Consider the following 26,086-nt stretch of genomic DNA (forward strand, 5'->3'; position numbering starts at 1 on the left):
GTCAAATAATTTGGTCAGTTTGTCCAGTTTGGTCAAATTTCTGTTAACCTACTGGATTGCTCAAGTAGGAAACTAGTGTTTTTTTTTTTGGTTTTTTTTTTAGAAAAAACAGTAGGATCTTTGGAAGAACATACTAAATCCATGTGGACCATGTACCTGGTGTGACATAGGGACACTTAAGGCCTATGTGTTGTGGTAGTGCACAGTAAAAACGTACTTAATGCATGGAAATGCACAGCACTTGCGTGTTGACATCCCAGGGTGGCCCTCTGATGCACAGGTGCAATAGAAAGCGGCCCGTATCATATGTTTTGATATGCTGGGTTAAAAAACGCTGCAAGTTTTTTTATATATTTGCTCATCCTTATTATTTACTGGAAAAAGCCTGCCCATTTATTGAATAGCAATGAATAAATGCCTAAAAAATTCATAGTGGTACCTGCAACGTATCACACAACACAAATTACAAAAGCCACTGACTTCTGCACCTACCACCGAAGACACTTCCGTTGTGATGTTCCTACCACAATTCCTTACAACATGTTTAGTTTATTTAGTTGTCAGTTAAATTACTGGAATGTTTAAGGTGAAAGCTTTTGGTTTTAGAGAAAAACCAACAAAAACATACAAAATCCATATGGAAGATGTACTTGGTGTGACATGGGGCCACGTAAGCCCTATGTGTTGCGGTCTTGCATGGTAAAAACATCCTGCAATGCATGCAAATGCATGGAATGTTGTGCTCAGGGGTGGACTGACCATTTGGAAATTCGGGCACTGACCGAGGGCCCGGGGTCAGTAGGGGGCCCTCATGAGATGCCCCTGGTACCTTTTTCATAGGCTTTTTTGAGTTTGGGCAAGGACACAGGGGCCCCATGATCCCTTATTGCCTGGGGGCCCCATGAGTTGTCAGTCCGCCCCTGGTTGTGCTTTTCCCATTGGCCTATCAATGCAGAAGTACAGTAGGAAGCACACCTCAATGCACCTTTTATGTGTTTTGGTACACTGGGTTAAAAAATGCAGCATGTCCAGTTTGTCATATGTTGCTGTGCAGTAAATGAGTTGCCTTAAAGCAATGCAGAATAACATACGGAATACTGTGCGTGCGGTAATTCACCACAATGGACCACAATGGTCTGAAGTTGCCTTCAAACCCAAGGTCCAGCAGGGCAAGACAAGAGAATTAGTCATGAGACCAGCGAAAAGTCTGGAAGGCTAAAACAAAGAGTTGTCGGCACTCAAACATTTCTTTCAAGATTCTTTATTAGAAAATCTACTACGTCAGGTAACTGTTGACATGTTTCTGTCTATACGGTCTTAGTCATAGTTATTGACTATAGGTAGAAACGTGTCAACAGTTGTCCTTTGTGTTCAAGTGGCATTTCTATTAAATAATTTTGAAGGAGATACTTGAGTGTCGGCAATTCTTTGCTTTATCTCTTCTAAGCCTTGGAAGAAGGACTGAATCCATGCACCGCATATTGGGGTTGAGGTGAAATGAAAGGTTTAGCCATATACACTCTCTGGCCCATTTATTAGGTACACCTGTTCAATTTCTTGGTAACACAAATTGGCAATCAGCCAATCACATTTGAGCAGCAACTCAATGCATTTTGGCGTGTAGACATGGTGAAGAAGACTTTCTGAAGTTCAAACTGAGCATTAGAATGAGGAAGAAAAGGGATTCAAGTGACTTTGAATGTAGCATGGTTGTTGGTGCCAGATGGGCTGGTCTGATTTAAAAACTGCTGATTTACTGGGATTTTCACGCACAAATATCTCTAAGGTTTGCAGAGAATGGTCCGAAAAAGAGAATATACCCACTGAGCGGCAGTTGTATGGATGAAAATTCCTTGTTGATGTCAGAGGAGAATGGGCAGACTGGTTTCCACGACATTCAGATGGTAGGGTCAGAATTTGGCGTAAACAATATGAAAGCATGGATCTGCCTTGTATCAATGGTTCAGGCTGGTGGTGGTGTAACGGTGTGGGGAGATTTTCTTGCCACTAGCAAGGTGTACCTAATAAAGTGACTGGTGAGTGTATGTTTCTTATTTGGAAAATCTGGAAGGCTTTGTGTAGGCAAACCAGTAATCGCTTGTCAAGAAATTTAATAGGCTAAAAGATTTTGTCTTTTTTTTTCTTAATTCCTCCACATAGAGACAAGAGAAATAATGAGCCATCCTGTCCTGCAGATGGGTGATGCCTCGCTATTGCCTACATGAGAATACCAACCCTGAAAGGTCGCCTGCCATACACTGACTAGTGAATGGTACATCATTTGAACAGGGATTTGTGTGAAGGTCCGGTCTGTATGACTATCTTTAGCCGACGGCTCATTTCTTTACACTTTTTTCTTCTTTCCTTACTTTTCATTACTTTTAAGTACACTGAAATCTCAGATTTCTCGGCACTCCTCAACCTTTCCTGCCATATCCAAACTCAAAACCCATTTGTCTCTATATACACCTGCCTTTTGGTCTGTTTAGAGACTTCGCTCTCAGGCACACCAGCTGAAGCAGCTGTACACTGTGGCTTCCCATTAATATTACTTCCCCAGTAACGCCCGATAATAGGGGTCGCTCTGCAGACCATGTTAGCCATTCAGGCTCGTTAACTGGGAAAAAAAACAGAGATGAGTCGCGGGGCTCGCCTGCTGGTGAGAAGCGTCAATATCCACCGCAGCGCGGCCGCTTAAAGAGATTCGTGAGCTTATTCAATAACACGGGGCAAAGGGCAAGGGCAATGAGCAAAATGCACATGGTAACCAATCCAATTTCAGTTCACCTAAGTTAGGTGTCGAAGTCCGATTGGCTGCTTTGGTTTGCTGCACTTGGAAGATTTCTCTGTATCTTCATGAGTAAGCCCACTAGCATGTAGGTTTTGGTCAAATACGAGTCAAGTGATGGAATTTATGGACACATACAGTTGTTGACTAAAGCAACCATTTATATTGGCAACCATTTATATAGGCATTTGTGTTTTTTTTAGCCTGTAAAAGCACCTCTGTGTTAGCAATATGTCCTTGCACACATAGGCATTTACAGGCGTATTAGAAGTGGAGCGTTTAATGGCTGAAAAAAATAAACCATTGCCAGTCCATTCAGGAGAGGAACTTTTGAGCAGAAAAAACACGACGCGTCTAAACGCATGTAAAAGCATCTAAACACTAAATTCAGTTAGGAGAGTTTGAGCGTTAACGTATCCCAATGGCCTGCATACATTAATATTCTGGCCTATGATATCCATCAACACTCAAATGCCTGACTCACCTAAATGGGTGTGCAAAAATGTGGCTTTAGGCACTTTTTTATGCAGCAGGGGGGCTGAGCAAATGCCCAGTGTGCATGAGCCCTTAGTCTAAAGCTGACCATGCATGTTAAAATCAAATTGTACAATTGTTTGTACAATCGCCTTTGGATTTACAAAGAATATGTAATGTGAGGACCTACCTAAGCAATTCATTCTATTGAATCCAAACAATTCAATAGAATTCAACTCCTTAAAATTGAACAAGTGGTTGCTATAGCTGATTTATGGCTTACTTGATTTTGATTGGTTGCTTTTGGTTATATTTCTAGTTTTTACTCTTTTTTAATGAATAAGCATCCTTGGATATAATTACTTAATCGGCACAAGGAGCTATCACATGCTTGAGGCAACCAATCAGATCAGCCTTACTGTTCAGTCGAGCATATAACTAGAATAGCATAAATGACATAAGATACAGAGACATGCCCTCTCATATCGCCAACAACTGCACTTCCCTACTCGATGAAGAACCGATGGTGCAATTCTATGCTCAAGTGGTCAGTAGCGGAATGGAAAATCCGGCATAGCCAATCTGGTCCCCGTCCCTTGAAAGCAATAGAAGGCAGGTCTGCAAAACTCATAAAAATTCCACAGTGATTAGCCAGCCCATTACCTAAACTTTATGGGTACCGTTCCCAGTTAATAGCTGGAACCAGTTAATATGGGTTTCAGCACATTTTGTACTGTGTTACAGAATAAGCCTTGAATAAGTTTCCAATTGAAGTGACCAATAACATCCAACCAATCAGCAACCAACTTTAATTCTTCTGCCTGTTCTAAGATAATGAAAGTTGATGTCTCATTGGTTGCATTCTTAAAAAAATATAAAAATTAATCAGTTGTCCAGCACGTTTAATTTAAAAAAAAAAAAATTAAAATACCATTTCATTTACTGATGTTTTACAATGTGAACGATGATAGCAGTCTCATTGTTTAGTTGGGTTGTATATAGAGACCAGTGCATAATTTTACAAATCTGGAGAATATCCTCAATTGTAGCGAATGTTTAAATTTATGGAGTTTGTGAATCTGGAATGCCTGCATGGGCTGCTTTGGGTAACTTTGCTTTGCACATAGGTTTGCACTCTGGGGTCTTGAGTTTGGTTCCCACCAGGGACACAACCTACATGGAGTTTGTGTGTTCTTGTTGGTGTGGGGTTCTTCAGTTTCCACTTAATATTCAAAATCATGTGGATAGGCTAATTAGTTTCTGACCAACTTTTTATTATGTTTGATAAGAATATTCAACTCTTAATGCCTTCACAGAGACTGATGTGGAAGGCTGTACACATAACATCAGGTTTCCATGAATACTCTTTATGATATAAATATGTACATTACAATATATGAATCTGAAACTCTTCGCTCATCAATCAAAAATTAAAATGGAGGTTATGTATATGGCCAACTGACCAGCCTGTGAAGCTCCTCTATACAATTTACTAGATGAAGCTAGGCAAACATATATCCATATTAGAATTTTTCCCAAAATAATGTTGTGTTGTACAGACACCCAATCATATCATTTTATATCTGCATTAACTTTGCATAGTAAGCAGCAACCAATAAACCCATATAGCAAAAGTGTCTTTTTTCAGGCGCAAACAACCATCTATTCTTTTTCACACTATTTGAAAATGACAATATCTTTCTGAGTTTGATAATTATTTTCTCTCAATTTTATTAAAAATTATTTCAAGCAGTGGTATAGCCTCTGTGGGGAATATAACTGGACTGTGCAATGTGCAAAAATGTAATCCACAATAGATGGAATGACATGATATCGGGAATGGCGGAGAGTAGTGATGATGACAAGAATTAATGGCGAACTACATAACCTATAATTCTGGTCTTTAAATCTTTATGTCTTTATTAGTATTAAATTATGTTTGACTGAACGTAAGGTGATAGCTAGCCAAGTTCTAATTGGCTCTCCAGTACCAACCACGCTTCCAAAATTGATTGGCTTTTGTTTCTGTTCTCTGCGTGTTAAGCTAATTGCCCCAACACAGGCTGTAAAACAAACTATAGAGTCCCAATAGGTCATTATAAAAAGCGTTAGCAAATGTTGGCTGTCAGTGGGAAATATTTTCAATGGCTGCAATAGAGGAGCTAGTTTAAGCCTGGGTTAAATACTTTTTAAATTATGGAAAAATTTTCTCCCTCTTCTTCTGAAGGCCTAAGAACTTTCAAAAAACAAGGGACACAACCTGTAATATACTTTACTGTAAATATACCGGGAGAAACCTCTGCGTATAATAGGAATACAAACTGACATCTTCGCTCAAGTGGACCCAAACAAAGGATTCTGGGATAACTTGCGTTTGAAAGGTTGGTTAGCGGTTGCTGTATCGCAATTGTATAAAATGTCATGGTTGGGTATCTGTGCAACAATATTTCAGGAAAGATAGTATAGTAAATATAATAGAAACATAATATAGTAAATTATACAGAGGAGTTGAGGACATAATATTTTGGATTAGCTTCAAAGGATGATCAGTTGATCATATACGTATGACCTCCGTGTTAGCTTTTGCATGTTCCGGATCATTTGATGAGCGATGAGTTACTTGAAACCTAGAGATTGTAAACTGTGGAAGGTGATCAGTGGTGAACAACCTGGCACACTTAAACAAACCACCAAGCCCTTATTGCCTGTAACTGTACTGGCGATAAATAAACTGGTAGCAACTTACAGTAAAAATACAACACTCTACTTATTAGACCTTAGGCTAGACTTAATTTAGTGTAAGCAAACTAATTTTGTTTGATAATAAGTGAATCACGATAAAAACTCAGGTAGTGGGCTACAACAAAATGGCCCCGGGACCACCAATGTTCCTTCATCCCCCTACAAATTCTCCCACTGATCTGTAAGTCAACAAATTTCAGAGGGAATATACCCATCAAAAAAGGGTGTCATTTTACTTCTGTAAAGACTGCTGGACTAAAAGATATTAGTAACCCTAATAATACATTCCCGACTTGGCTGCGCCTATGACATATTGGCTCAGATTCCCACAGTCGTCCTTTGCATCCGACCAAGTTCACGGAGCGGGTCAGGTGCAGACATAGCGAATTTGCAAATCTCGATGATAGTGTCTTGTCCAAAGTGCCTTTATCGTTTTAAGTCTTGTCAAGGCACCCACTCAAGCTAAGAGGAATGAAAATCAAACAAGCGTGTTCCTTTTTTTTTATATTCTTCAAATGTCATTCATGATAGGAGGTGATATTTACTTTGGTAAGAGAAACATAAAGACTTAAAAGGAGAAGCACATTTTGCTTGTATTTTATAATGCTTTCTGACATGGTAAAATAGAGAGATTTTTTTTAGTAAAGTTATAAAAAGCTGAGAACATAGTCAATGTGGATTGGAGGTAACACCTGTTGGCACAACAAGCCTTAACAAAAACAAAATGGATCTTTTCTGCCTTTATAAAATAATTTCCAATTGTAATATATCTATATTTTATGACAGCAAAGTCACACTTTTGGTTTTTTTTTTTAAAGATTGGTAAAATGTTACAAATGTTTTTATAAATAAAGTTTTTTTTGTTGAAGTAACAAGGCCAATTAAGGTTTTTTTACAGAGACACCTGTTTGCACAGCTTGACTGAAAACCCCCCACAATTCTGTTCTTTTATAAATGTAAAAATAAAAAATGTTTTCATTTTTATAGATTAATCTTTAATATCTTTTAGAGATGGATGTAAAATATAGAATATATATAAGATAAAATATACATTGATAATTCAAAAGGATCCAAAAATATTCTTCAGTCCAAAAATTAAAAAAAAACAATTTTGTCTGCAATGTAACTGATTTATCATGACAATTTAATAACCTATTTTTTTACATTTTCCAGGCAATTCGGCCTCCATTTTGTTACCCGGCTGTGCCTATATCCTACAGCATCCTAACAATTTTTTTTTTGTTTTTCAATTCCCCTGCCTCCTTTGAGTTTTCTCAGCATATTGCGGATTCCTGCGCTTATATTGAATATACAATTTTCTCCCTCATTTACTTTTTCGTCTCCACATAGGCTTTTCTATATGCATTTTTTTTTCGAGCTTTGTCCACCTATCTTTAATGAGCTGTTAAAATTCTTTTTTTTTTTTTTTTTCTTAATACATGAAAATACACCACATTACACATTGAACTAATACAAAATCTTATTTTCTTATCTTGTTATAGAGAGATACTGAATTTGACAGAACACTTAACCCTTAGCGTCTAAGCTAAACGTATAATACATTATCATGGTGACTTTGCTCCCTGACTAAAACAATTAATAGATCACAGTTTTAATGTTGATATACTAAGAGTGACAGTGTATAAAATGACACAGAGCATCATTATACACCACTAAGGGGTCTATTTATCACAGCACAGTTGTTAATCTCATGTAAAACTAATTCCTATGGAAATTTGGTGGGTATAATTATTAATCAGTGAACTATTTTAGACAATGATGAATATGATCCGTAAGGATAAGATACAAATGAGTCCTCTTCATCTTGGATTGAAAAATGTTTTATTAATAGAGCCTTTAAAATGCCTTTTTTTGTGAAAACATTATATTGCTGTCAAAATTTTAAATGTAATTACGTTCATATGTAATTGTGCTTTGAGATATATATCTATATCTATATATATATATAGATATATATATATATAATTTTTTTTTAAACAGTCAATGAAAACTTTGTTTCAAGAAAAAAAAACATACAAATATATTATATTTAGATAGAAGGGTTGGCAGTGGAAAATGTAATTTTCAGTTGACAGATATAATATTTTTGGTTAACTCAGACTTAAAATGTAAGCTCTTTCGCCAAGCTATATTTATGTATTTGGGTGCAACAAACTGTCAAATAAAAACAGACCAATAATGTATTTACAGACTGCACTACACTGCTGCTTTATTCCATTATACTTAACTGCAGGTCAAAAGTGTCAGAGATTTTCATTGTAAATAAAGCTTTGAACTGTTGACAATTTGTGACCTAATTTTAGTACATCACCCCCCCCCCCCAATACCCAATATATATTTTTATTGCTTAGTATCATAAACAGGTTGTAAAAAAATAACACAGAGCTATGATATAATACTGCATGCTATTCTCTTTGATGCCTGAAAAAAAAAAAATAATAATTATTTTTCCAATGGGTTGCTCATACGACAGTTCATGTATTTTTAGACGTGTTTCCAACATAGGAAAAATCCACACCAGCTTTATAGGGAACTATTTCTTTATCCATTTCATCACCTGAGTTCCAATTTTAATAATATCCAATATGACTTATTGATAAGGCAAGTAAGACCAATGGCTTTGGGGACTGGTTATGTACAAGAGCAAATTTCAGACGACAAACTTTATCGATCCAACTTTCTATTTACATTTTTCAAATGCAGTTGACTGGTCTGTTCCAGAACTGTGATTTTTAAATAAAACAGTTGACTAGAAAGTTTGTGGAAGGTCATATTATTTATCACACCATCATTTTTTTTTTTAGGTTTTTTAAAATACAGACCACTGGCATTGCTTTCATTAAGTAAAGCCTGAGAATAAATTGATAGCTCCTAAAAAAGATCTCAAATTGTTAAATATATGCCAGGAACAATTTAATTTGCAGATTTTATAAAATTAAGGAATCCCATTTTTGTTTTCGGGCCTAATGTAAAGAAAGTACCCATTTAATTTATAAGAAGAAAGAGACAATATTTCACGTAGCTAATGTGTATGTTTCCCTATGTATTGTTAAAATTAATGTTGGTCTATTTATTTGATATATAAGTGGCAACCACTTTGCTCCTCGACGCGCTTCATTTCCTTACTGATATATATTGACTTTGGGGAGGGGAATTAAAAACAGCGTTATTAGAAGTGTAAAGGCGACTGGAAATAAATGAAGGGGGGTACACTTGAAAAGAGATGATCGTTAACCAAACAAAATGAATGACTGCATTATGTGTTGATTATTTGTTGGAATTATGTGTGTTTATGCAGCTAAGCAGAGGGCGAGAGCAGAGTTTTTGCCATAAAAAAAAAAAAAATAACAGCATTCAAAACGCGTTAGAAATCATGATGAGCAGACACACCATCTGGGCAGCTTTGAAGGACTTTTCATGCCTGATGAGGGTTAGAAACAAACTTACTTGGCAATACACTACATTTATGACTGAGAGCTGGCTGGGCGTTAAAAGGTGAGGGGTGACTATAAAACCCAATATTAGGCAAGGCAAAAAAAAAAATTATAAAATGCATAAACATTTTTTGATAATTTTTATGCATACAATTCTAAAATTTATAAAGTCCTCACTACATATAATAAAAATGTAAGGTGGCATAGCGGAGATCGAAATTTTACGGCGCACACTTGACTTCCTGCGCAGATTCAAGACTTCTAAGCCCCTTTTAGCCTAAAATAGCAGCTAACGGAGGACAGCCATCCATGAAGAAGAAGAAAATAAAAGTCGTTTTACAGAAATGCTACAATCAGATTTGTGGATGTAACGAGGGGTCATTTCGCAATGAAGAATTTGGGTTTTATTAAGTGTGCTGTTCCTTTAATTTGGAGGTTATAGAAGAGATTGAAGAATATTTCAATGGTTCTTTTTAGAGAAGGGGCTGCCTTTATGATCTACATCTACTGCGTGTACGCAGACAGTGCGGTCAACGTGCACTGGGTCTGGGGTCCTGGTACCAGGCCTTAAAAAGGTCCTGATAGGGTAAGCGGAGGGTTAAGTGTAGTAGAAGCTTGGCATGCAGCAGGCGTCCGCAGGCAGCCCCACAGAGGGCAGAGAGAGGCAGTTTAGCTCTGATGGATACACACACTTGTCTCTTAATCTCCGGAGCTCCTGATCAATACGCTATTTCCCTTTGTTGCCAGAAGATTCGATCCTTGCCCTGGAATTAGGTTCCCTGGCTTAATCTAAACGGAAACCGGCCCCAGTTAGCTGCAGAGAGGGGAAGAGACGTGAGAGAGAGAGGGAGAGGATAAAGGGACTGTGGTTTGGTGGGGGGAGGAAAATTGAAAAAAAAAAATTGGACAAATACCGTTCAGAGCAGAAATGCCCGAAAACCTCAATATTCAAATTTACAAATGTTGAAAAATAGGAACGTAAACTGAATGTTCTTGATGAGGTCAACAAAAAGAGCTGTTTTGAAAAAACAAAGGACGCAAAACAAGTTTGGTTTGAGGTTCGAAAAGAGTCAAATTTGAAAAAAGACGCAATTGTCGGGGGTGGGGTTGAGGGATTAAGGAGAGGGTTCATCAAGGATTAAAAAGACCCAGGAGAGTGACAAGTCAGATCCGAAGTGTTGTGTTGAGCTTGAGTTGAGAGGAGGAAGCTGGGAAACTTCAAATCAGTCTGTTCTCTTGCTCACCGAGCCAGGAGTAACCAAAGTTGACAAAGTGAGAACTCGGGTTTTGTTCCTTTGAGCGTGGCACCGTCCAGCAGCACATGTATAGACTGTAAATGATACTTTATAAGTGGCATCGGTGCACATGTTAGGTTACCATCACGTAATAAAAATTATGCTTCACATCCTGCAAGCCAGAAGGTGCAAGATATTTGCTAACTATATCCTTTCTATCATCCAAAATTGTCCATCCCATGCATGAATTTTTATTTCATACAGGTGATTTCAGTCATTTCGCACTACTATTGTATGCATAGGGTAGCAAAATATTCACATTGATGCCGCCGCGATCAAATTGAAAATTAATAATTGGATAGTATATGGTCCAAAATAGCTCTACATAGGACTGACACTGCTCTTATTAGAGGACATCCCTACATGGGTCGTATCAGCATGGCAATAGTCATTTTTTTCCTATGTGTGTGTCCCTTTAAACAGTACATGAAGGGTAAATAGATCTGTTTCTGCGCTAGTGCGCAAGTGTAAATTTCTCTTATTTACTTCTTTGTGTTCTTTTAAATATACAATTGAGATGTTTTATTATATTTGTTTGACAAGTGCAAATAAAACCCAGCATTTTCCCCTACTATCTCAGTGGACTACAAAACACCTCCCCCTCTTATGGAGTAGTGAGGGAGGTTTTATGTAGTCCTAACACAGTGTGATGTAATTTTAACACACTCCCTGACCTATGATGACAATGCTGCTCAGTACGGTTGTCATTCTAGGACAGAGAGTGTGTTAATGGAGGATTACCAGGTTAAAATAAAAAGAGCAATTGTGAAAAAAAGAAAAGCAATGAAGCCACCACATCTAAGGACCAGAAGGCTGCAATACTCAATTTCTGTTCTTTGGTTTGGATACATTTTAGGTTATCATCCTTATTGCTGTACTGTTGCACTTTGTTTCACCTACATACATATGTATTGCACTAGAGGAGTTGTCTTGTCCTATCACACGTGAGTTGTATTCACACTAAAGAGCCTTTGCTATAATATCCACCATTTGACTTTATGGGTGTTCTATTGTAGTTAAGTTGCTTTGCATTCATTCCAATACATGGAACAATGTGCAAGTTTAGTATCCCACAGGCCGTTCAGAAATCCACATCCAAAAATAAAAAAATGAACTGAAAGCTGGCTGTTATAAGTTCCTGCACTTGGCAAACCAAAGCTGCTCTGCACACTTCTTTACTATCTAGTTTTCTTGCAGAAGAGAGCTACCCCCAAGTCACAGGTAATCCTATTTCACAATACTTTGTTGCCTCCCTCCTTTGCAATACTTTCTACCTGTCATAACTTAGTACCAATCAAGGCACGCCACCCAACTCAGCAGCAACCCCACATGTCCCTGTCCGGCTAATACACACACAGATAACCTTCAGAGTAGTTTGTTGCTCCCTTCCAGTCTAGTATTGTCTGGCCATCAGGACCTTGCACCTGTCACGACAAGCCACCCGACCCAACAGCCCCGGACCCGACAGTAATCCCACATGTCCCTGGCCTCCAAGCACCCACAGGTAACCTTATTTCAGATTAGTGGCTTCCCTCCTTTGTATTTTCTACCCAACAAAACCTTGCATCTGTGATGGCAAGCCACTCAACCCAAAAGCAACTCAACCCGACAGATAACTGACCTGACAGCAAACCCACATGTACCTCCATTTTCTTCCTAATATAACTCTGCCTCCATTATGGCAAACCACCAGACCCAACAGAAACCCCACAGGTCCCTGTCCTCCAAACATTCACAGGTGACCCTATCTCAAGGTTTGTTGACTCCCTACCAGGGGCGGACTGACCATTTGGAAACTCGGGCACTGCCCGAGGGCCCGGGGTCAGTAGGGGGCCCCATGAGATGCCCCTGGTACCTTTTTCATAGGTTTTTTTGAGTTTGGGCAAGGACACAGGGGCCCCATGATCCCCTATTGCCCGGGGGCCCCATGAGTTGTCAGTCCGCCCCTGGTCCCTACTGTGCAATTTCGTCTGCCCATCATAACCTTGCACCTGTTATGGCATGCCACCCTGCCCCACAGCAACCCCATAGGTCCCTGCCCTTCACAAACTCACAGGTAAACCTATTTCAGAGTTGCTTGCTGCCTCCCTCCCTTGCACCTCAGGTCCTTGCCCCCCATAAACGTACAGCAAACTGTATTTCACAGTACTTTGTTGCTTCCCTCCATTGCAATATTTTCAGCCCATCATAACCTTGCATGTGTTTTGGCAAACCACCCAACTTGACCCAACAGCAACTCCATAGGTCCCTGTCCTCCAAACCCACACAGGTAACCCTATTTTAGAGATGTTTGTTGCCTTTATCCTGTGCAACAAAGTCTGCCTATCAGGTTCCTGTCCTCCAAAAAACTGTTTTTCAGCCCATCATGACCTTCCATTTGACATGACACCCCCTCCCCACCTGACTTGCCAGCAACCTCATAGGTTGCTGTCCTCCAAAAACTCACAGGTAAAACTGTCTTAGAGTAGTTTGTAGCCTCCCTTTAATTTTTTCTAGCCACTATAATCTTGCACCTATCATGTCCACCCACCCGATACAACAGCCACTTAACCTGACAGCAACCCCATATGTCCCTGTCCTCCAAAGCCTCACAGGTAACCCTACCCCTGAGTAGTTTGATGCCTCCCCTCTGTGCAGTATTGTCTGATTATCAGGTCCCTGTCCTCCAAAACTTCCAGGAAACTGAATTTCATAGTATTTTATTGCATCTTTCCAGTACAATATTTTCTGCCCTTCACAACCTTTCATCTGTCATGGCAAACCACCCCACAGCACCCCCATAGGACCCTGTCCTCCAAAACCTCACAGGTAACCCTGTTTCAGAGTAGTTTGCAGCCTCCCCCTGTCCTCAAAACCCTTACAGGTAACCCCATTGGAGATTGGTCTGCAGCCTTCCTCCCTTTTAATATTTTCTACCCAACATAAACTTGCACCTGTCATGGAAAGCCACACAACCCCACAGCAACCCCATAATTCCCTGTCCTCCAAAACACTCACAGGTAACTCTATCTCAGAGTTGTTTTCAGCCTCCCCCTGTCCTCCACAACCTCACAGGTAACTCTATTTCTGAGTAGTTTTCAGCATCCCTTTTATTATGTTCTACTAAACTTGCACCTGTCATGGAAAGCCACCCAACCCTACAGCAACCCCATAGTTCCCTGTCCTACAAACATTCACAGGTAACTCTTTCTCAGAGTAATCTGCATCCTTCACTTGTTCTACAAACCCTCACAGGTAAACCCTATTTCAGAATAGTTTGCAGCCTCCCTTTTATTATTTTCTACCAAACATAAACTTGCACCTGTAATGGAAAGCCACCCAATCCTATAGCAATCCCACAGTTCCCTTTCCTACAAACCCTCAAAGGTAACCCTATCTCAGAGTAGTTTGAACTGTCCACCTGTCCTCCAAACCCTCACAGGTAACCCAATTTTAGAATAGTTTGCAGCCTCCCTTTTATTATTTTCTACCAAAGGTAAACTTGCACCTGTCATGGAAAGCCACCCAACCCTACAGCAACCCCATAGTTCCCCATCCTACAAACCCTCACAGGTAACCCTGTCTCAGAGTAGTTTGCATCCTCCACTTGTCCTCCAAACCCTCAGAGGTAGCCCCATTTCAGAATAGTTTGCAGCCTCCCTTTTATTATTTTCTACCAAACATAAACTTGCACCTGTCATGGCAAACCACCCAACCCGGCAGCAGCCCCTATTTCCCTGTCCTACAAACACTCACTCACAGGTAACCCTATCTCCAAATAGTTTGCTGCCTCCCCCCTGTCCCCCAAACCCTCACAGGTAACCCCATTTCAGAATAGTTTTCAGCCTCCCTTTTATTATTCTCTACCAAATATAAACTTGCACCTGTCATGGAAAGCCACCCAACCCCATAGTTCCCTGTCCTACAGACCCTCACAGGTAACCCCATTTCAGAATAGTTTTCAGCCTCCCTTTTATTATTTTCTACCAAACATAAAATTTCACCTGTCATGGAAAGCCACCCAACCCCATAGTTCCCTGTTCTCCAAACCCTCACAGGTCACCCCATCTCAGAGTAGTTTGCATCCTCCACTTGTACCCCAAACCCTCACAAGTATCCCTATTTCAGAATAGTTTTCAGCCTTCCTTTTATTATTTTCTACCAAACATAAACTTGCACCTGTCATGGAAAGCCACCCAACCCCATAGTTCCCTGTCCTATAAACCCTCACAGGTAGCCCTATCTCAGAGTAGTTTGCATCCTCCACTTGTCCTCAAAACCCTCACAGGTAACCCCATTTCAGAATAGTTTGCTGCCTCCCCCCTGTCCCCCAAACCCTCACAGATAACCCCATTTCAGAATAGTTTTCAGCCTCCCTTTTATTATTTTCTACCAAAAATAAACTTGCACCTGTCATGGAAAGCCACCCAACCCCATAGTTCCCTGTCTTCCAAACCATCACAGGTAGCCCTATCTCAGAGTAGTTTGCATCGTCCACTTGTCCCCCAAACCCTCATAAGTATCCCCATTTCAGAATAGTTTTCAGCCTCCCTTTTATTATTTTCTACCAAAAATAAACTTGCACCTGTCATGGAAAGCCACCCAACCCAATAATTCCCTGTCCTCCAAACCCTCACAGGTAACCTTATCTCAGAGTAGTTTGCATCCTACACTTGTCCCCCAAACCCTCATAAGTATCCCCATTTCAGAGTAGTTTGCATCCTCCACTTGTCCCCCAAACCCTCACAGGTAGCCCTATCTCAGAGTAGTTTGCATCCTACACTTGTCCCCAAAACCCTCATAAGTATCCCCATTTCAGAGTAGTTTGCATCCTCCACTTGTCCCCCAAACCCTCACAGGTAGCCCTATCTCAGAGTAGTTTGCATCCTCCACTTGTCCTCCAAACCCTCACAGGTAACCCCATTTCAGAATAGTTTTCAGCCTCCCTTTTATTATTTTCTACCAAACATAAACTTGCACCTGTCATGGAAAGCCACCCAACCCCATCGTTCCCTGTCCTTCAAACCCTCACAGGTAACCCCATTTCAGATTTGTTTGCCTATTGCACCTGTCATGGCAAACCACCCGACCCCGACACCATCCCCACAAGTCCCTGTCCTCCAAGCAGAAGAACCAAGGAGAGAAAAGTTAAGTTTCCCGACAGTCCAAGTCGGAACTCACGTTTTCCTTGTCATCCAGCGTCCTGCAGCAGCAGAATTGGACAGTCTCTTCCTGGGCACTTCAAGGAACTGAATGAGACCAGGTACACTTAATCATGAAAAGTGAGAGGTCATAATAGAGAGGATCTTCAGAAAGTCTTCCTTCAGGATCGCAAACTCAACCCAAGGAGCAAGAGAGGGACCAAAGCTGAACTGTCAAAGGATGCAATGTGGAAGAGAAAAGAAAAGGGAAGAAAGAATGTGAAAGGGGAAAAAATAAAAAAAAAGGAAGGAAGGAAGGAAGCTAGAGAAGAGAAAGGTAGAGGGTGGAAATAGAGGAGAGGTAGGAGAGGAGCAGAGGAGGAGAGAAGGTGAGGGTGGAGAGGAGGAGATCGGAAGTGTGTCTTGTGCCTTGGCTCTTTGCAGAGAGTGTCAGCCTCCACTCCTTAGCTGCTCACTCCTTTGCCTTGAGCTGCAGCAGAAAATATATGTACAGGCAGGCAGTGTCTGGGATCGATAGAATATAATTTTCCCCAAACTCGGAAAATAAAGTTCATAGATGATCAAATTTGAAAACAGATGTCGAATCGCGATTCTAAATAGGATTCGATCCCTCTCAATGCACTGTAGATAATATTTGGCCTGCCACTTGATGAGAATGAGTGATTTCATTTACAGAGGGTTGTTAGGTAGTGCTAGATAAAAAAAAAAAAAAAAAACTTGTTTTGCTGAAAATGGCTTTTTTTTACCCTCCACCCCCCCCCCTCTTCTCCAAGCCCCCATTGCTGGTATCCCCTCCCTCTCTCTTTATATGTGTATATTTGGAGAGAGACCCCTAAAGTGAGATGGATGGATGTCACCCCCCTGGGCTGTCCTCTTTTTTTTTTTTTTTGCAGGAGCAGTGGAGGGGAGAAGAGGAAGATGGGGGGAGGGGGAAGAAGGGGGGGGGGGGCAGATGGCACCAATAAAAAAAAAGCCACCAAATAAATGAGAATTGTTCTAGCTGGACCCCCCTCTCTCTGCATTCCCTGCCCGCAATAACAATTACTTATCGACCGCTTCTCACTCCAGAGGTGGAGACTGAAGGCAGCCAAAAAAGCACCCAAGGTATTTCTCCTGCAGGGCTCCGCTACTGCTGCTGCTGGCTCCTTATTTATTTATTAAAGCGTGGTCTGCATGGGATAGATGGAGGAGGGGGCAGGCCTGGGGGGTGGGGGGGGGGGGGGAGCACACACAGGGAAGATGCACACACTCTGGGACACAAATTCATCATTATAGAGAAGCTTTCAAGTGCGTCAAGCAAATGCTCTGCAGCTGCAGGGGAGCCTGGAGTTCCGCAGGAGGGGGAAAGTTGAATGGAAAGTTTGCAAGTCCTGAGTCCAACCTCTTACAACATAGAGAGGGGGGTCTGGGGAACTACTACACCCAGCATCTGCCATTGAAAGGGTACCTGTCATGAGCAAAAATAGGGACCATTGCTAGCATGTTGCTTGAAATGCTAGTTGACTGGCTGTGTGGGGCTTCAGTGCTTCTGAGAATGAGAAAGCATGGTTGCCTGTGTCCCCATTGGAGAGATTTCATCTCACTTCCTGTCTCAACTGCCTTCACATAGAGAGGGGAGCTCGGGGAACTACAACATTCAGAATCTGGCAGGAACAGGAACCATTGTTTGTAAGCTGCTTAAAATGCTAGTTGACTGGCTGTGTGGGGCTTCAGCGCTTCTGAGAAGGAGAAAGCATGGTTGCCTGTGTCCCCATTGGAGAGATTTCACCTTATTTCCTGTCTCAACTGCCTTCACATAGAGAGGGGAGCTTGGGGAACTACAACATTCAGAATCTGTCAGGAACAGGAACCATTGTTTGTAAGCTGCTCAAAATGCTAGTTGACTGGTTGTGTGGGGCTTCAGTGCTTCTGAGAAGGAGAAAGCATGGTTGCCTGTGTCCCCATTGGAGCAATTTCATCTCACTTCCTGTCTCAACCACCTTCATATAGAGAGGGGAGCTTGGGGAACTACAACATTCAGAATCTGGCAGGAACAGGAACCATTGTTTGTAAGCTGCTTAAAATGCTAGTTGACTGGCTGTGTGGGGCTTCAGTGCTTCTGAGAAGGAGAAAGCATGGTTGCCTGTGTCCTCATTGGAGAGATTTAACCTCACTTCCTGTCTCAGCCAGGGGCGGACTGACCATTTGGAAACTCGGGCACTGCCCGAGGGCCTGGGGTCAGTAGGGCGCCCCATGAGATGCCCCTGGTACCTTTTACATAGGCTATTTTTTAGTTTGGGCAAGGACACAGGGGCCCCATGATCCCCTATTGCCCGGGGGCCCCATGAGTTGTCAGTCCGCCCCTGGTCTCAACCACCTTCATATAGAGAGGGGAGCTTGAGGAACTACAACATTCAGAATCTGGCAGGAACAGGAACCATTGTATGTAAGCTGCTCAAAATGCTAGTTGACTCGCTGTGTGGGGCTTCAGTGCTTTTGAGGAGGAGAAAGCATAGTTGCCTGTGTCCCCATTGGAGAGATTGCACCTCACTTCCTGTCTCAACCAGGGGCGGACTGACCATTTGGAAACTCGGGCACTACCCGAGGGCTCGGGGTCACTAGGGGGCCCCATGAGATGCCCCTGGTACCTTTTACATAGGCTTTTTTTAGTTTGGACAAGGACACAGGGGCCCCATGATCCCCTATTGCCCGGGGGCCCCATGAGTTATCAGTCTGCCCCTGGTCTCAACCACCTTCATATAGAGAGGGGAGCTTGGCGAACTACAACATTCAGAATCTGGCAGGAACAGGAATCATTGTTTGTAAGCTGCTCAAAATGCTAGTTGACTGGCTGTGTTAGGCTTCAGTGCTTCTGAGGAGGAGAAAGCATGGTTGCCTGTGTCCCCATTGGAGAGATTTCATCTCACTTCCTGTCTCAACTGCCTTTACATAGAGAGGGGAGCTTGGGGAACTATAACATCCAGCATCTGGCAGGAACAGGAACCATTGTTTGCAAGCTGCTCAAAATGCTAGTTGACTGGCTGTGTTAGGCTTCAGTGCTTCTGAGGAGGAGAAAGCATGGTTGCCTGTGTCCCCATTGGAGAGATTTCATCTCACTTCCTGTCTCAACCACCTTCACATAGAGAGGGGAGCACATGGGGACACAGGCAACCATGATTGCTCCATCTCAGAAGCACTGAAGCCCCACACAGCCAGTCAACTAGCATTTTGAGCAGCTTGCAAACAATGGTTCCTGTTTTTTGGCTTATGGCAGGTACCCTTTAAATGCCAGATGCTGGATGTTGTAGTTCCCCAAGCTCCCCTCTCTATGTGAAGGTGGTTGAGACAGGAAGTGAGGTGAAATCTCTCCAATGGGGACACAGGCAACCATGCTTTCTCATTCTCAGAAGCACTGAAGCCCCACACAGCCAGTCAACTAGCATTTCCAACAGCATGCTAGCAATGGTCCTTATTTTTGCTCATGACAGGTACCCTTTCAAAGGCAGATGCTGGGTGTAGTAGTTCCCCAAGCTCCCATCTCTATGTGTAGGTGGTTGAGACAGCAAGAAAGAGGAGCTTGTGGAAGGACAACATTCAGCATCTGGTATTTAAAGGGTACCTGCCATAAGCCAAAAACAGGAGCCATTTGTAAGCTGCTCTAAATGCTAGTTGATTTGCTGTGTGGGGCTCCAGTGCTTCTGAGATGGACAAATCATGGTTGCCTGTGTCCCCACTGGAGAGATTTCACCTTACTTCCTGTCTCAACCACCTTCACATAGAGAGGGGAGCTTGGGGAACTACAACATCCAGCATCTGGCTTTTAAAGGGTATCTGCCATAAACCTAAAAACAGAAACCATTGCTTCTAAGCTGCTCAAAATGCTAGTTGACTGGCTGTGTGGGGCTTCAGTGCTTCTAAGATGGAGCAATCACGGTTGCCTTTGTCCCCATTGGAGAGATTTCACCTCACTTCCTGTCCCAACCACTTCCCAACATAGAGAAGAGGACCTGGGGATCTACAACATCCAGTATCAGTCATTTAAGGGGTACCTGTAATAAACAAAAACAAGGATCATTGCTTGCATGGTGTTGGAAATGCTAGTTGACTGGCTGTGTAGGGTTTCCATGCTTCCGAAGGAGAAAGCTTGATTGACTGTGTCTCCATTGGAGAGATTTCACCTCACTTCCTGTTTCCAACCATTTTCATAATAGGGAACATGGGCGACTACAACACCCAGCATCTGGCATTTAAAAGGTACCCACCGTAAGCAAAAAATAGGGGTCATTGTTTTGAATGCTGCTGAAAGTTGACTGGCTGTGAAGGGCTTCTGTGCTTCTGAGAGGGAGCAAGCATGGCTTTCTGTGTCCCCACTGTGGAGACTTCTCTTCCTATACCATCCGCTTCCAACATGGAGCTTGGGGAAATACAACACCCAGCATAAGGCATTTAAAGCGAATGTGGCAAAAGCAAAAACTAGAGGCCATTGCTAGCATGCTGCTGAAAATGCTAATTGACTGGCTGTATATGGCTTCAGTGCCTCTGAGCAGGAGCAAATATGGTTGCCTGTGTCACCATTTGGGAGATTTCACCTCACTTTCTGTCCCACGACTCCCAGTTAGGTTAAAAATTCCCAGTACTGAACTCAATCCTTCTATGATAGAGAGGGGAACCTGGGGAACTATAACACCCAGCTATCTGCCATTTAAAGGGTACCTGTCATAAGCAAAAAATAGGGATCATTGCTTGCATGCTTCTGGAAATGTTAGTTGACTGGCTGTGTAGGGCTTCAGTGCTTCTGAGGAGCAAGATTGGTTGCCTGTGTCTCCATTGAGGAGATTTCACTTCACTTCCTGTCCAAACCACTTCCAACACGAAGCTTGGGGAACTACAACACCCAGCATCGTGCATTTAAAGAGTGCGTGTCATAAGCATGGCTGTCTGTGTACCCACTGGGGAGATTTCACTTTACTTCCTGTCCCAGGATTCCCAGTTAATTACTGTCTGTGTACCCACTGGGGAGATTTCACCTTACTTCCTGTCCAGGGGCGGACTGACCATTTGGAAACTCGGGCTACCAGAGAATTATGGGGGTTCCACATCATTAGAGGCTGCAGGGGAGGATATTGTTTTCAATCACACACTGGTAGAAACACACGGGCGGACTGACCATTTGGAAACTTGGGCACTGCCCGAGGGCCCAGGGTTAGTAGGGGGCCCCATGGGATGCCCCTGGTACCTTTTTCATAGGCTTTGTTGAGTTTGGGCAAGGACACAGGGGCCCCATGATCCCCTATTGCCCGGGGGCCCCATGAGTTGTCAGTCTGCCCATGTTTCTGTCCCAGGATTCCTAGTTAATTACTGTCTGTGTCCCCACTGGGGAGATTTCACCTTACTTCCTGTCCCAGGATTCCCAGTTAATTACTGTCTGTGTCCCCACTGGGGAGATTGCATCTAATTTCCTGTCCCATGATTTTCAGTTACTTATTGAGCCAGGAAGTGAGGGCAGACTGTTCCCAATGGGGACACACTGCCCACCCACACTACAAGGGTTAACCGCTCACCCTAGGAATAGTAAAAATACTTTTACTTGCCCGATCCTCTGCTCCCCCAGCAGATGGCGTTCTCCAATGCTCCGGCAGCAGGCTGTCCATCAGCATCCTCGCGTGCAATGCAGGGATATTGACCCTGCATTGGTCGTGATAATGTCAGGACCTTAAACATGGGGAAGAAGGCATTGCAGGGACCAGTTTAGCAATGCAGAGGATCGGGGAAGAAATTTTACTTTTCCAGGCTTCTTAACTCTAAAGGAACAGTTAACCCTTCCAGTGCAAGTGCTTCGCTGCCACAGAGAATTTTCAAGTTTTTTGTAGTTGGGCTTTAAAGTATCAGTATGACAGCCAGACAACTAGCATTTTCAAAAGGGAAGACCAGCAATGGCAGGCTACATTTTTCTCATCAGCAATTATACTAATATCCCCTCCAGATCGCTTCAATTTTATCTTGTTTTTTTGCTGGTGTTCAGCTTTAATGCACTGGTATGACAGCCAGGCAACAAGCATCTTCAAAAGGAGAGGCCAGCAATGGCAGGATACATATTTCTCTTGTGTCAGGCACACACACACACTCTCTCTCTCTCTGTATGGGGGCTACCATTGCTTCTGAAATGCTTGTTGTCTGGCTGTCATGTTAACATGACATTGGTGCCATTGGGCCCCATTGTTGGTGTCATTGGGAGAAATAGTGCCCTATCACTGGTGTCAATGCGAGGAATTGTGCCCCATCACTGGTGTCACTGGAAAGAATTGTGCTCCGTCACTGGTGTTATTGGGCCTGATTGTTTGTGTCATTGGGAGGAACTGTGCCTCATCATTGGTGTCATTGGGATGAATTGTGCCCCATCATTGGTGTCATTGGGAGGAATTGTGCCCCATCATTGGTGTCATTGGGAGGAATTGTGCCCCATCATTGGTGTCACTGGAAAGAATTGTGCTCCGTCACTGGTGTTTTTGGGCCCCATTGTTTGTGTCATTGGGAGGAACTGTGCCCCATCGTTAGTGTCATTGGGAGGAATTGTGCCCCATCATTGGTGTCATTGGGAGGAATTGTGTCCCATTGTTGGTATCATTCGGAGGAATTGTGCCCCTTCGTTGCTCTCAGTGAATAATGTTGTGCTCCAAGGACCAGATAAAAGCATGCAAAGGGCCGAATTCGACCCCCAGGCTGCAGTTTGGAGACCACTGATCTAAAAAAACAAACTATATAGACTGCTATTGCCAGTAATTCCTTCTGAAAATGCCACTGGCCTGGCTGCTCTGCTAATGCAGTTCTTCAATACCAGAGTTATAAGCATGCAAGTTAGGTGACTTTACTAGCTGCATGCTTGTTTTGGGTATATGATTGATCAAGTATTGATGTCATAAGAGAGCCAGGCAACTACGTTCTGGGGTGGAGGCGTGGCCTCTGTATCATTTAAATTAGATGTAAACTCTAATTGAACTACATTGGCACTTTTGGGGAACAGGGGGTAGTGGGTACCCAGTTTTGGAGTGGGTACCCAATTTGACACATACCCGCTCCCACTCCGACCTCCCCTAGGGGATCGGAAGCAGAGTTTCTCCTCCACATGACAGGTCCCAGAAGACTACAGGACCATTCACAAGGCACAGCGCTGCTTGCACATGCACAGTGGGCACCTTACTGTGAAGATGTCGGTGGCGGGGACAAAGGATGGCCAGTGAACCCGGCTGTGGTGAGCTCATTGCTGGATCGAGGGGCAGGTTGAGTGGCTGTTTTTGTAGCTGCTGACTTTTATTTTTTCACCAGAGACTGGAGCTCCGCTTTAAGCACTCTCCATCAGAAACAATTGGCATTTTTAAATTCAAGTTACTTGATTTTGCTTTTTTTCCATCCTTTGTTGCATCTTAGTGATCCCCTGAATCCTCTTTACAGGCACTTCTTGTCTACATGCACTCCAGCGATGACATTTTTCAGTGTAGGTTTCCTAATGGAGAAAACCGGACCATGCCTGCTTAATGGGAGCTCTAACACCCCTTTGCAGTCTCCACTGGACATTTATTTGGCAGAGTGGCAACGCAGGATGGGAGACATTGGCAAAGCGTTGTCACCCTATAACAGGAAGTGTCAAGGGACAAGGATCTTCATGGCAGGATCACCAGGTGTAATTTCATTAAAGCTGCTGTTTTCAAAATATTGACATCTTTGAGAATCGCATTAATATTTTGAAGCGTGTATGAGATTTTAGTGACTGGGTGATTGTATACTTTTAGACCCCGGTCACATCGGGTGCAACTTGGTATGCGATCTGCCATGCTATGCGACTTGCAAATCACATGGCACATTGCACCCTATTGTCCGCAATTACAGCGGTCATATCTGTGCGATTCCAACTTGGTGGGAGCTGCACCGATTTTTAAAGTAGTGCATGCACCAGGGGCGTACTGACCATTTGGAAACTCGGGCACTGCCCGAGGGCCCAGGGTCAGTAGGGGGCCCCATTAGATGCCCCTGGTACCTTTTTCATAGGCTTTTTTGAGTTTGGGCAAGGACACAGGGACCCCATGATCCCCTATTGCCCGAGGGCCCCATGAGTTGTCAGTCCGCCCCTGGCATGCACTACTTTAGGTGTGACTCGCATAGACATTTGTGTCTCGCAAGCCACAGATGTCTTGCAAGTTGCACCTCAAAATCAGAATACCATACCATCCGACTCAACTGGAAGTCGCACGATTTCAGAGTCGGATCGGTGCGACCGGGGTGTAAGCCCTTGCGTGGGGAACTACAAGTCTCAGCTGTGTAGGCAAGGCACACTTGGTCTTGTAGTTGATCAGCAGCTGGAAGCTGTCAAGTCATGTTAGGGACCATAACTGGAGGGACTGGGAGTCCCAGCTGGTAGGGTGACCCCCGCCCCCCCCTCTCTCCACACCGAGCTCGGTCTCCGGACACATCCATTGTACAGCCCATTCACTCACACACTGTATTTTATTGACTGATGATTGCTCTATTAATTTCCCCTCTAATTGCTCCTCCACCTCTCCATTTGAGGTCCTGCTGCTGATTGGAATATTATTAGCAGCAGATGTATAAATCTCTATGTAGTCACTCCATGGATAATGTGAGAGCTGCGCTAACAATTAGATGATTGAAAAATTACAGAAGGAAACAAAGATTAAACAAGAGAAGAGTACAATGTATTAATGGGCTGGCCCGGATGACGATGTCGCTAATGTGCGAATGCGATTGGTGTGATGAATGAGCGCCGTAAACATTGCTGGTCGCAACAAGATGCCATTGGCAATTGCTTCTGATTTTTAAAAGCTAGACCAAAATGTTGCTTAAAATGTAGAATTTGGGGTACATTTGGGACCTTATAGGTTGTTAAAGTAGAGCAAACATTGAGTCTGACATTGGGGAGATTTCTCTTCCCTTCCTGCAGCACAGTGGCTACTTACTGACAACCCCAGTGCTGCTAGGCAAAAGTGCTAACCACTTGGTTAGCACTTCTGCCTAGCAGCACTGGGGTTGTCAGTTCACCTCCCAACCACAGCACGACCTGCCTGGAGTTTGCATGTTCTCCCTGTGCCTGTGTGAGTTTCCTCTGGGTACTCCGGTTTCCTCCCACACTCTTAAGACATGCTGGTTGGTTAATTGGCCCCAGTATGTGTATGTATGAATGTGAGTTAGAGACTATAGATTGTACGCTCCTTAAGCCCTGGTTCACACTTCTGTGCTGCGGTCCAAGATTATAATCTTGTTCCAGAACCCCAAACTTTGTCACCAAGAAATATCATGGATTTACTATTTTCAGCCTGAGTTCACACTAATGCAGTGCGGCACATCACGTGATTCGCAGAGGAACCGCACTGCATGTCTGTGCAAATCACATGCGATTTCTGTGCGGTGCAATTGGAGCCATGCATTTTGTATGGCTCAGATCACACCGCACCCACAGCAGAAAAGTGCAGGACCCTTTTTTAGTTCGCACCAGAATCGGATCGCATGGATGTTCACACCCATGCGATCCGATTCTGCACATCGCACCGCGTTTTGTGAGCTGATTTCTGGGTGTCATTCGTTTGAACGGGGTGTGATTATGATGCGGTGTGGATATCGCGCAGACACCAGTGCGAATTCTTCATCGCATCAGTGTGAACCCGGGGTTAGGGACTGATGTGAATGTGCAATACATGTGAAAATCTCTGCGTAAATTGATGGTGCTGTGTAAGTACCTGTAATTATTAAAATTAATAAAATATAGAAACAACAGGAGATGAGAGGGAATCTCTCCAAATGAAGAAAGTCCCCTCCAAGGTTAGGTTCACATCTGTTCAAGGTGTTGGAAAGCGTGTAATTGCATGCATTTTGGCAGCTGCATAGAAAATGCTTGGGGGTGCCATTAATTGTTAATGGCACCCCCATGCACTAAGAAACACATGGTGCAAAATCTCCATGGAGTTGCGTTTTAATAAGGTGCAGGGACCTTTTCCTTGTAGGAAACGCAGGTTACAGCAGACTATTCAAAAGAATGGGCTGCCATGCCCACGTAAAAATGGCTCGCAGAGGCCTATAGATGTGAACCTAACCTTCACCAGAATAGGTGTCCCGACTGGAAGATGTCCTTTTTGACCTGGAGTGGTGACAACTCAAAATTTAGGATTTTCCCTAAATGGCCATACATTGGTCGGGTTCATGAGC

At 43.0% G+C, this 26,086-nt stretch overlaps 1 protein-coding gene across 1 annotated transcript in view; it reads right to left on the reverse strand.

Annotated features, from left to right (window-relative positions):
* Positions 1-16,358, reverse strand: part of ERFL (ETS repressor factor like) — a 98,849-nt gene extending 82,491 nt beyond the window's left edge. The window contains exon 1 of the mRNA XM_089687328.1: positions 15,915-16,358. The gene's annotated coding sequence lies outside the window, so the exon portion shown is untranslated. The remainder of the gene's footprint in view (positions 1-15,914) is intronic.
* Between the last annotated feature and the right edge of the window lie 9,728 nt (positions 16,359-26,086).

This window comes from Staurois parvus, unplaced genomic scaffold (genome assembly GCF_062004578.1).
Source record: "Staurois parvus isolate SC_StPar_1 unplaced genomic scaffold, SC_StPar_1.0 ptg000423l, whole genome shotgun sequence".
Lineage (NCBI taxonomy): Eukaryota > Metazoa > Chordata > Amphibia > Anura > Ranidae > Staurois > Staurois parvus.